At 39.6% G+C, this 13556-nt stretch overlaps 1 protein-coding gene across 2 annotated transcripts in view; it reads right to left on the bottom strand.

Moving 5' to 3' along the window:
- si:ch211-250n8.1 (uncharacterized) overlaps nt 1–13556 on the bottom strand; it is a 160642-nt gene that overhangs the window by 115957 nt on the left and 31129 nt on the right. The window lies entirely within an intron of this gene.

The raw sequence follows: 13556 nt of genomic DNA, 5'->3' as shown, positions 1-13556 counted from the left end.
CCCACCCCCACCCCCCCACAACACTCTAAGAAATTGTGGACCCTAGCACCAGGGAGGCAGCACATCATCTGGCAAGCAACCGGGCAGCCACAGAATTTCCTGTCGCCCCCCCTTACTATCGACCCTAACCCTATCACTTTAAGCTTCCAGATCCAGTCTGACCGTAGTGGCTGCTGCTGATAGGCCATTCTCCCCACCTAGCAGTATTCAAAGGAGTATAAATCACTAACAAGAGTAAATCTGCAGGTGCTGGAAATCAAAGCAATACATACAAGAAGCAGGCCAGGCAGTATCCATGGAAAAGAGTGAACAATCAATGTTTCGAACCGAGGCCCTTCATCAGGACAGATGGAGGGTCTAGCCTGGAATGTTGACAGTTTACTCTTTTCCACAGATTCTGCCTGGCCTGCTGAGCTCCTCCAGCATTTTGTGAGTGTCGCTGAGGTATACTGTACTTGTTGCTGAGGGGAATGGCCACAGGGAAACCCTGCAGACAGTGCTTACTCCTGCAGGTGGTCTCCCAACTACTATCTGAAGCCTGCACTCTGGGAGTGACCACCTCAGTAAAGATTTTATCTATGAGACTTTCAGTCTTGCAAATGGGCCTGAGTACATCCAGCTCCAGTTCCTTGACCTTGCCAGTCAGGAGCTGGAGTTGGGTGTACTTCCCACAGATATAGTCATCAGAAAGACTGTTAGCTACCATGCAATCCCACACCTTACAGGAGGAGTATTCCACTGCCTGAACCACCATCCTGCCTACACTGAATTAAGGATTTATAGACAACATTAAAAAAGGCATCTGTTCCTTCTCTCTGTAACCTTTGAGTTTCACACTCACCTTGGTCACTTACTCAGCCTTTCCTTGACGAGCGTGTTATACCTTTGGCTCTAACTTCTGAAGCTGAAGTTCTACATCCTAACAACTCAGCACTCTCAACCCTCACCTGTTTGTGCCAAAGCGTGTTGAGCCATCAACTCTCATTCTAGCCCTGCCCTCTCCAACAATGGCCACTCCCAGAATGGCTGGTCTGTTTACTTCTTTTTAAATTGGCCCTTGCCAAGTTAGTAATAACCCAAGAAACTGCTCTGCAGCCAAGTAACAAAAGGCTTCACGTGCTTTTTAAAACTGGTGCGTAAAGTCCACAGGGAAACTTCCCCTACTCTGTGATTTCCTGTTCCACAGGTTTAGGCAAGTTTCTGGTTTCATTTTCTTTGTCTATTAGTGCCTATCTAGTGCACTGAGAATAGGTCCAGGGTCAGTGGTGTGTTCTTCATGTCAGATGTGGGAGTTCTGGGAGCCCTCTAGTCTCTCTGATAACTTCCTGCATCTAATAAAGTGGACACTGAATGTATGTTCATGGTCTTTTGCTTCTGTTGCCCATCCACTTCAAAGTTCGACAAGTTGTGCATTCAGAGACACTCTTCAGCACACTACTGCTGTAATGTGCCGTTATTTGAAATACTGTCACCTTCCTGTCAGCTTGACTCTGACCTCTCTCATTAATACAGCATTTTCACTCACAGAACTACTGTTCACTGGTGTTTTCTTGTTTTTCCACATCATTCTCTGTGAACTCTGGAGACTGCTGTGCAGGGAAATTCCCAGAAGATCAGCAGTTTCTGAGACATTCTGGCCCTACCGATCAATCCAGGTCACTTGGATCGTATTTCTTCCCCATTCCGATGTTTGGTCTGAAATTCAATTGAAACTTTTGACCACGTCTGCATGCTCTTATGCATTGAGTTGCTGCCACATGATTAGCTGATTAAATATTTGCATTAATAAAGGTGTACCTAATGAAGTGGCCACTGAATTGCATCCAGCTGCAGCTCCTTAAAAAATGTATCAGGGAACTGAAAATGCACTTGGATGTTCACATGGGAGAATGAGAAAGTAACAGACAAGGACTACAGGGAGTAGTCATTTCCAAGTTGCAAGAGATGGGCGACAGTCAAGTGAGGGAAAGAGAGCAGGCAAACTGAGCAGAGTACCGCTGTGGCCATTCCCTTCAATAACATCTTTGGATACTATAACCTACCCGGGGAAAGCCGCAGCTACCAGAGCTCTGGCATTGTGGTCCGGGGGAAGGGGGAGAACAGGCATGCAGTAGTGACAGGGGATTCCATAGTTAGAGGAACAGATGAGAGATTCTGCGGACATGTACTCCTTGGGTACTGTCCTACAAAGTACCCAGGACATCTTCAGGGAGCGGTGTCTCAGAAAGGCAGCGTACATTATCAAGGACCTCCAGCACCCAGGGCATGCCCTTTTCTCTCTGTTACCATCAGGTAGGAGGTACAGAGACACACACTCAGCGATTCAGGAACAGCTTCTTCCCCTCTGCCATTTGATTCCTAAATGGACATTGAAGCTTTGGACACTACCTCACTTTAAAAAAAAACCAGTATTTCTGTTTTTTACGATTTTTAATTTATTTAATATACGTAGACTGTAATTGATTTACTTACTATTATTTTTTCTCTGCTAGATTATGTATTGATTGAACTGCTGCTGCTAAGTTAACAAATTTCACAACACATGCCGGTGATAATAAACCTGATTCTGAGACAGTGGATGGTGTCAGGGTCAGGACAACTCAGACTGGGGCCACAGCATTCTGGCAAGCTGCCAGAAGTCATGGTACACATCGTTACTAACAGCATTAGCTAAGAAAAGGGATGAAATCCCAAAGAGAGAATATAGGGAGTTATTTATTTCTTAAGAGATGCCACACAGAATAGACCCTTCAAACTGCACAGCCCAGCAACCCTGATTTAACCTAATCATGGGACAACTTACAATGACTAATTAACCTGCTAACCATAGTTAGGTAGGTAGTTAGGTCAAAAGCTAAAAAGGGTACTATCAAGGGTACTAATCTCTTGATTGCTACCTGCGGAATGTATTAGTGAGGATAAGAATAGGATGACTTGGCATCTGAATCTGTGTCTGAGGAATCAGTGCCGGGGCAGAATTTTGGATTTGTAGATCATCTGAATCTTCTCTGGGGAAGGTATGACCTTTATGAAAAAGGATAGGTTTCAGCTGAACATGAGGGGGACTATATCCTTGTGGGCAACAGGAACACTGAGAAACAGATGGGGAGGCAGATTTTGGAAAAGCGTAGAAATAACGGTGTTGTTGTCGTGTGGGATTACAACTTCCCTAATATTGATTGGCACTTCAGCATGAAAGGTTAACATAGGGCAGAATGTGTTAGGCATGTCCAGGGTTTCCGACTGGCTGACTAGAGGAGAGGCCATATTGGATCTGGTGCTGGATAATGAACCAGGTCATTATCTCCCTGTGGGAGAGCATTTCAGAGACAGTGACAACTCCCTGATCATTACTATAGCCTTGAAGAGGGATAGGAGAAGACAGTATGGAAAAGTGTTTAACTGGGGGAGGGGAAACTATGATGCTACTAGCCAGGAACTTGGGAGCTGATATACTCAGGGAAATGCACAACAAAAACGTTTAGGTTGTTTAGGGAGCACTTGCTGGAATTTTGGACAAGTTTGTCCCATTGAGGGAGGGAAAGGATGGTAGGGTGAATAACCATGGTTGACAAGGGATGTGAAACACATAGTCAAGAGGAAGACAGGAGATTACTTAATGTTTAGTAAGCGAGATCAGTCAGAGCAGTACAGAGTTACACAGTAGACAAGGAGTTGAATAATGGACTTGGGAGAGCTAGAGAAGGCCTTGATGAACAGGATTAAGGAAAACCCTCAAGGTGTTCTACATATAGGTGAAAAACAGGGGATGGCTAGAGTGAGGGTAGGACTGATCAGGGATAAAAGAGGGAACATATATTTAGAGTTGGAGAAGGAAGGGGAAAATCCTTAAAGACTACTTTGCTTCAGTATTCACCAATGAGAGGACAGTGTAAAACAGGCTGATATGTTAGAACATGTCAAGATTAAGAAAGAGGATGTGCTGGAACTTTTGATCAACATTAGGATAGGTAAGTCTTCGGAGCCAGATGGGATATACTCCAGATTACAATGGGAAGTGAGTGAAGATATTGCTGATGATCTTTTGATTCCTCACTGACAAGAAGAGTAATACCAAATGATTGGATGATGGCAAAGAAAGGGAGTAGGGGGTAACCCTGTGAATTACAGAACATCAAATTACATTTCAGTGGTGGGAAATTATTGGAAAAGATTTTTAGAGACAGGATTTAGGAGCACTTACTGAAACATAGTCTGATTAGGAATAGTCAGCACGGCTTTATGAGAGATAGGCCTCACGAGCCAGATTAAATTCTTTGAGGATGTGACAAAGCACGTTGATAAATTTAGAGCAGTAGATGTGGTCTATATGGATTTTAGTAAAGCATTTGTTTAATAGGCTATACATGCTATCCCATGCCCCCTTCCTTTCTCAATGAGCCTAATATGGGAAACCTTTCAGTCTCCTTGTTTAATGGTATTGGTCTATGATATAAAAAGGGTTGGGAACCCCTGGGATCCAAGCAAACCTGGCTGTGTGGATAATTTGTCTGTAGAAGGCAGAGGGTAGGTGTAGATGGAGCATATTCTGCGTGGAGGTCAGTGACCAGTAGTGTTCCACATGGAACTATTCTGGAATCCCTGCTCTTTGTGATTTTTATAATTGACTTGGCTGAAGGAGTGGAACGGTGGTCAGTAAGTTTGCAGATGACACAAAGGTTGGTGGACTTGTGGATAGTATGGAGAGATGTCATAGGTTTTAACGGAACATTGATAGGATGCTGAACTGGGCTTAGAAGTAGCAGATGGAGTTCAAATTGGAAATGTGTGAAATTATTCACTTTGGAAGGCCAAATCTGAAGGCAGAATACTGGGTTAATGGCAGGATTCTTAACAGTGTGGACGAATAGAGGGATCTTGGGGTCGATACCCCTGGACCCCTCAAAGCTGTGGCACAGGTTGACTGTGTTGTTAAGAAGGCTGATGGTGTATTGGTCTTCATTTGTCTGGGGTCTGAGTTCCAGAGCCATGAGGCAATGCTGCGGCTCTCTAAAAACCTAGCTGGACTGCGCTTGGGATATTGTATTCCATTCTGGTCACCTCATTATTGGAAGTTGTGTGGAAGCTTTAGAGAGGGTGCAGAGGAGATTTACCAGGATGCTGTCTGGATTAGAGAGGGTGCAGAGGAGATTTACCAGGATGCTGCCTGGATTAGAGAGGGTGCAGAGGAGATTTACCAGGATGCTGTCTGGATTAGAGAGGGTGCAGAGGAGATTTACCAGGATGCTGTTTGGATTAGAGAGGGTGCAATGGAGATTTACCAGGATGCTGTCAGGATTAGAGAGGGTACAGAGGAGATTTACCAGGATGCTGTCAGGATTAGAGAGGGTGCAGAGGAGATTTACCAGGATGCTGTCAGGATTAGAGAGGGTGCAGAGGAGATTTACCAGGATGCTGTCTGGATTAGAGAGGGTGCAGAGGAGATTTACCAGGATGCTGTCAGGATTAGAGAGGGTGCAGAGGAGATTTACCAGGATGCTGCCTGGATTAGAGAGGGTGCAGAGGAGATTTACCAGGATGCTGTCTGGATTAGAGAGGGTGCAGAGGAGATTTACCAGGATGCTGTCAGGATTAGAGAGGGTGCAGAGGAGATTTACCAGGATGCTGTCAGGATTAGAGAGGGTGCAGAGGAGATTTACCAGGAAGCTGTCGGGATTAGAGTGCAGAGGAGATTTACCAGGATGCTGTCAGGATTAGAGAGGGTGCAGAGGAGATTTACCAGGATGCTGTCGGGATTAGAGAGGGTGCAGAGGAGATTCACCAGGATGCTGTCGGGATTAGAGAGGGTGCAGAGGAGATTTATCAGGATGCTGCCTGGATTAGAGAGGGTGCAGAGGAGATTTACCAGGATGCTGTCGGGATTAGAGAGGGTGCAGAGGAGATTTACCAGGATGCTGTCGGGATTAGAGAGGGTGCAGAGGAGATTTACCAGGATGCTGCCTGGATTAGAGAGGGTGCAGAGGAGACTCACCAGGATGCTGTCTGGATTAGAGAGGGTGCAGAGGAGATTCACCAGGATGCTGTCTGGATTAGAGAGGGTGCAGAGGAGATTCACTAGGATGCTGTCGGGATTAGAGAGGGTGCAGAGGAGATTTACCAGGATGCTGTCGGGATTAGAGGGTGCAGAGGGGATTTACCAGGATGCTGTCAGGATTAGAGAGGGTGCAGAGGAGATTTACCAGGATCCTGTCGGGATTAGAGAGGGTGCAGAGGAGATTCACCAGGATGCTGTCGGAATTAGAGAGGGTGCAGAGGAGATTTACCAGGAAGCTGTCAGGATTAGAGAGGGTGCAGAGGAGATTTACCAGGATGCTGTCAGGATTAGAGAGGGTGCAGAGGAGATTTACCAGGAAGCTGTATGGATTAGAGAGGGTGCAGAGGAGATTTACCAGGATGCTGTCGGGATTAGAGAGGGTGCAGAGGAGATTTACCAGGATGCTGTCGGGATTAGAGAGGGTGCAGAGGAGATTTACCAGGATGCTGTCAGGATTAGAGAGGGTGCAGAGGAGATTTACCAGGATGCTGTCTGGATAAGAGAGGGTGCAGAGGAGATTCACCAGGATGCTGTCAGGATTAGAGAGGGTGCAGAGGAAATTCACCAGGATGCTGTCTGGATTAGAGAGGGTGCAGAGGAGATTCACCAGGATGCTGTCAGGATTAGAGAGGGTGCAGAGGAGATTTACCAGGATGCTGTCGGGATTAGAGAGGGTGCAGAGGAGATTTACCAGGATGCTGTCGGGATTAGAGAGCATGTCTGATGAGGACAGGTAGAGTGGGCTTTTCTCTTTGGAGCGGAGGAGGATGAGAGTTGACTTGATAGTGATGTACAGGATGACAAGGCATAGATCAAGTGGATAGCCAGAGATTACCCCCTCCCCACCCCCAGAGTGGAAATGCCTAATATGAAGGGAATTAATTTTAAAGTGTTTGAAGGGAAGTATAGGCAGGATGTCAGAGACAATGTTCTTTTTAAACACAAAGTGTTGGATGTGGATGCATGGAGCACCCAACCAAGTGTGGTGGTAGGGGCAGAGGATGTGTTTGATTGATCTTAGAAAGTTCAGCACAACATCATGGACCGAAGAGCCTGTACTATATCACCATCAACTCACTCCAGATTTACTAACTAATTTACTGCAAATACTTAACCCATCGGCCCACATATCATGGATACAAGAGCAAACAGAGGCACCAGAAAACCGCACACTGTCACTAATAAAGTGTGCAAATTTCACACAGACACATCTGGAGGACAGGATTGGGGCTGCAAGACTGAATCTCTTCTAGATGGGACATTGCAACACCCCCATGCTCACTGGGGTTTATACAGCCTGAGAAGAAATTTCATTTTGAGGTAACCCAGGATTCTGAAGGGGCTTGGCAGGATAATCAGTGGGAGATGTGAATCCAGAACTAGATCTAAAGAAATGGTTGTTTCAAATGGAGTTGAGAAGGAATTTCTTCATCCAAGTGTGTTCCAAATCTTTAGATCTAGAGCTTTGGAAGATTGTGGGGAAGATCCATTGAATCTCTGATTAGGATCAGGCAATCATAAGACAATTGTAGAGATATACTGCCCAGAAGCAGGCTGTACCAATTATCAACCACAATTTACACCAATCCTATTTTTAACCTCACCACATTCTCATCAATGTCTCTTAGGTTTTACTCACCTGCCCATTGGGGCAATATAAATTGGCTAACTACCTAACACCCCACACATATTTGGAAATTACTAATGTCATCACAATACAATTATATCACATAAGGGTATGACAGCTATGCCCAGATCCTAAAAATGAATGTTAAAATGGCTAACAAGGAAACTACAATATCATGCTTCAAAAGTACTCTACTGATGTCAAGAGCTTTAAGACTTTTCCAGGGGTGGAGTTTCAAGATGGCAACGTAGACATCTGCCTTTTAGGCGCTCTTCATTTTTTAAGCTATAATCACCCTTTAATCAAATCTTTTCGTACTTAATCATATGGGTTGATATTTATGATTTATTTTTCTTTTTAAAAATAACACTGGATTTAATTTTTTCAAACTTAAAATGTCTGTATCTAAGAAATCGTCTAAAGACCCTATATCTCTCGATGCAATCTCCAGTCTTCTGGATACTAAACTTGCAAGTCTGGAAAACAAACTTACTGTGAAAATATCGGAGCTTGAAGAAGTCATTAAATCATTTGATATCAAGCTTCAATCGCAGGCAGCAGATATTGAACGCCATGAAGAAAAGTTTGCAGCTCTTGACAAGATAATTTGTGAAAAAATATGTACAATCGAAACTTTGGAGGAGAAGGTACGATCGACCGCTAAAATAGTGGAGCAGTATAAGTTTAAAATCACCGATCTTGAAAACCGGTCTCGCAGACAGAATTTGCGTATTATTGGATTTCCCGAAAATCTCGAGTCTGGTGACTTAACTGAATATTTCTCTAATTTATTGTGGGAAATTTTTGGGGAGGACGCTTTGCGGGCTAAACCTACTATTGATCGTGCCCACAGAGTTTCGAGATTTTCGGCTGCGAGAGATAAGCCACGAGCTGTGATTGTCCGTCTCCATTATCCTCGGGAGAAAGAGCTTTTAATTCGATTAGCTCGTCAGAAAGGTATGATTTCTCACAAAGACAACAAGTTTCGTATTGTGGAAGACTATTCATTCGAGGTAATGAGGGCGAGAATTACTTTTAAACCAGTGATGGCGGAGGTTCATTCGATCGGACTTAAACAAGCTTTAAGATATCCAGCGAATCTCAGAATTACGTTGAGCGACAACAGTCAGCGTTTCTTTAATACTCCGGAAGAAACGAAGAAATTCGTTGAAGAATATCGCTCTTCTTGTACAACTTGAACTATGTGTTATGTGGAAGAACTTTTGGAGAGAAGACGCCATTCCGTTTTAGGCTTTTTATTTATATTTATTTATTTTTATTTATTTTTTTTTATTTATTGCGGTATAGCTTTTTATTTTGGTCTGTAGACCTGGTTTTTTTTATTATTATTATCATGATTTACAGATGCTTTTTTAACTTTACTATAATGTCTTTTTTCTTAATTAATTTTTTTTTCCTCTGGATTAGATATACACGTTAAGACTTTGTAATAATGATTTATTTTTTAAGATGTCGTTTCTTCTTCCCATAAGACTTTGCTTTCCGTAAGCGTTTATTTGCCTCTATTTGAGAATGGGACGAATGTTTTGAATTTTTGAACTTTTTTTATACATATATTGTAGTGGTTATTGAACCCTTTTTTAATTCTATTTTGATAACCTTTTTTTAAAATAAGATTGGTGAATTTACATTTATATTTCGTAATATGGTCTTTTCAAAATGTCGTTTCTTCTTCACATAAGTCTTTGTTTTTGAAACGTCATTTCCTTATATTTGAATATGGAATTTTTTTTTAAAGGCATATTACACTATTTTAAACTTCAAAGGTTATCCTTTTTTTATTAATGATTTTTTGCTTTTTTATATTATTTTTTCATTTTGATTGATATATATTCTTATTGTTTACAACCCTGTATTTATATCTGGGTGTTATATAGTTTCTCTTTTCTTTCTTTTCATGAAGTCGCCATCTTGAAAATGGGGCTAATATTAGTGTTAGTTTGTGCGCCTGCCGCTCGGCTTTTTTCCGTGGGGTTGGGGGAGGGAGTAGGGATCTTCTTTCACGCATTTGCTTTTTATTTTTTTGCTTTTAGTTTATGGGCCGACTTTAAATTATTAATACTGTTGAGGTGTCATGTTCTCCGGTTGCTCCTGAATCATTTTTCCTTCTTCCTGATTTATGGGTTATGTGTCTTTTTAACCTTTTATGATATACACAACTAATATTGGCATGATGGATAAGTCTGTTAACTTTATCTCTTGGAATACTAAAGGTTTAAATCATCCGATTAAATGTAAAAAAATATTTAAAGTATTCCATAGACTAAATGCTAATATTATTTTTGCGCAGGAGACCCATATTAGGAGGGAGGATAATCAACGCTTTTTTAGGTTCTGGAAAGATCAACAATTCCACTCGAATTCTACCGCCAAAATTAGGGGTGTGTCTATCTTTATAGACCCTTCAATTTCGTTTACACATCATGAAATTATTTCTGATCCACAGGGCAGATTTTTGTTGATAACTGGTTCACTTTTTAATCGAAAAGTGGTTTTAGTTAATATTTATGCTCCAAACTTTGACTGCCCTGAATTTTTTAAACGTTTATTTACTTCCCTTCCTAATCTAAATGAATATATGTTGATAATGGGTGGAGATTTCAATTGTTGTTTGAATCCTTCAATGGATAGATCTAAACCTATCCGTACTCTTCCGAATAGATCAGCCTCACTTATTAATTCTTTTATGGTTGATTCGGGAATCACTGAAATATGGCGGTTTTTGAACCCTAAAGATAAAGAATTTTCATTTTTTTCACATGTATATCACAGTTATTCTAGAATTGATTATTTCCTTATTGATCATCGTTTATTAACAGATGTTATTGATTGTAAATATGATTCTATTGCTATTTCGGATCATGCACCTGTGAAGTTATCTATCAAGATTTTGGACTTTTCGAATAATACTAGATCTTGGAGACTTAACGTTACTTTGCTTCAAGATCCAGAATTCATCACCTACATAAAACAGCAAATTGACTTGTTTTTCTCAACAAACTATACAGAAGAGATTGACAGAGGAATACTTTGGGATTCTTTTAAGGCTTTTATCCGTGGACAAATTATCTCATATTCTGTCGGTAAAAGAAAACAAAGATATTTAGATATTGCTTTATTAGTGGATAAAATTAAAGAAATTGATAAGATTTATTCCGTGACTCCTACCAAAGAACTTTATAAGAAAAGAGTTGAGCTTCAAATGGAGCATAGCTTATTATTATCTTCTTCAATTGAGAATCAATTAATTAGGACTAGGGCCCAATTTTATATCCATAGTGATCGAACTGGTAAATTATTAGCTAACCAATTAAAAGCCATTTCGACTAAGCGACAAATTATTAAAATTCGTAAACAAGACGGAAATCTGACTACTGATCATAAAGAAATCAATAACACTTTTCAAGATTTTTATAAATCTTTATATCAATCAGAATTTGACGGCAATCTGTCCATGATGGATAACTTTTTTAACAATTTGAATATTCCCAAACTGACAGATGAAGATCGTAGCTTGTTCGATGCCCCTATCTCTTTGGCCGAAATAGGAGAGGCTATCTCATCAATGAATTCAGGGGAAGCTCCTGGTCCTGATGGTTATATTATAGAATTTTTTAAAACTTTTTCTTCTTTGCTTTCCCCTTGGCTATGTGAAATTTTTAATGATGCATTTGTTAAGAAGAGATTACCTCAGTCTTTTTATGAAGCTACTATCTTTCTAATTCTTAAAAAAGATAAGGATCCCACTCTATGTGCATCTTATCGCCCTATATCACTATTAAATGTAGATTCTAAGATTCTTACAAAAATTTTAGCTATTAGGTTAGAAAAGGTATTATCACAGATTATTTCAGAAGATCAAACTGGTTTTATTAGGAATCGGTATTCCTTTTTTGATATTAGAAAATTGATTAATATAATTTACACTTCATCACCCACAATTCCAGAATGTGTTATTTCACTAGATGTTGAAAAAGCCTTTGATAGAGTTGAATGGGTATACTTATTTAACACTTTGAGATATTTTAATTTTAGTCCTAATTTTATATCATGGATTAAACTAATATATCATAAACCTGTTGCTTCTGTTCTTACAAATAATTACAGATCTTCCTTTTTTCAATTATCTCGTGGTACGAGACAAGGCTGTCCCTTAAGTCCTTTATTGTTTAATATTGCATTAGAACCTTTAGCCATTGCTATTCGTGAATCTTCTAATATTTTTGGTATTACCCGTAATGAGAAATTATACAAGTTATCACTCTATGCTGATGACTTGTTGTTATATATTTCTGATCCTGACAGGTCTATTCCCGCTATTTTATCCTTGTTGGCTCAATTTGGTAGTTTTTCTGGTTACAAACTAAACTTGGATAAGAGTGATTTATTCCCTTTAAACGCGCAAACTTTATTGAATGAAAGGACGCCATTTAAAGTTGTTGATGATAACTTTATCTATTTAGGTATAAAAATTACTAAGAAATATAAAGATTTATTTACATTGAATTTTCTACCTATGCTTTATCAAATTCAACAACTTACTACAAGATGGTCTCCCTTATCCTTATCATTAGTTGGTCGGATTAATGCTATTAAAATGATGATTCTACCGAAATTTTTATATTTATTTCAAGCTTTACCAATTTTTATTCCTAAATCTTTTTTTGTGTGGCAAAATAAAAATCCTAGGTTAAGTAAAAGGCAATTACAAAAATCTAAAAAAGATGGTGGTTTAGCTTTACCTAACCTTAGATTTTACTATTGGGTGAATAATATTCGTAACTTAATGTATTGGAAATCAGATTTGGATTCACCATTGTACCCACAGTGGGTAAATTTAGAATGCAATGAGGCACAGGGATATTCTCTATTCTCCGTTCTGGGTTCTTCTCTTTCTGCCGATTTAGTTAAATTTAATAAACAGATATCCAATCCTGGTGTCAAACATACATTACGAATTTGGTTTCAATTTCGTAAATTTTTTACTCTGAAAAACTTTGTTCTTGATAGCCCTATCTTACTTAATTTTTTTTTCAAACCTTCTTTGACAGATCAAGCCTTTAGCATATGGAAAAGGAAAGGTATAAAATGTTTTCGTGATCTTTTCTTTGAAGGTAGTTTGATGTCTTTCGACCAACTTTCCAACAAATTTGAGTTACCTAAATCTAACTTTTTTAGATATTTACAAATTAGAAATTTTTTACATAAAATTCTACCATCCTTACCCAATTCAACTTCAATGGACTTTTTAGATATGATTTTTACCTTAAATCCCTATCAGAATGGATTAGTGGCTTTTATTTATAATATGATTATGAAGATACAACCAGAAATATCAGGTAGAATTAAACAAGAATGGGAAAAAGAACTTCAATATAATATATCAATAGAAAAATGGGAAAAATTTTTACAAATGGTTAATTCTTCTTCTATATATGCTAAACATGCTTTAATACAATTTAAAATTGTACATAGAGCTCATATGTCTAAAGATAAGCTTGCTCGATTCTATTCTCATGTTAACCCTCAATGTGACAGATGTCATTCAGATGTGGCTTCATTGACCCACATGTTTTGGTCATGTCCCGCTTTACGTAACTATTGGAAGGACATATTTGCTACCATTTCCTCAGTTTGGTATATCGATTTACAACCTCATTTTATTACTGCAATTTTTGGTATACCAAATGAAGATGATAATCAGTTTTCCCCTTCAATTAGACGAATGATTGCTTTTGTAACATTAATGGCCAGAAGGTCTATATTACAAAATTGGAAAGAAGTAAATCCTCCTACCACGTTCCAGTGGTTCTCTCAAACTATTTCTTTTCTGAGCTTGGAAAAAATTAGAAG

This window comes from Hypanus sabinus, chromosome 23, assembly GCF_030144855.1.
Source record: "Hypanus sabinus isolate sHypSab1 chromosome 23, sHypSab1.hap1, whole genome shotgun sequence".
In the NCBI taxonomy this organism is placed as follows: Eukaryota; Metazoa; Chordata; class Chondrichthyes; order Myliobatiformes; family Dasyatidae; genus Hypanus; species Hypanus sabinus.
The sequence above is the reverse complement of the archived record's forward strand: the minus strand, read 5'-3'. Positions and strand labels throughout refer to the sequence as shown.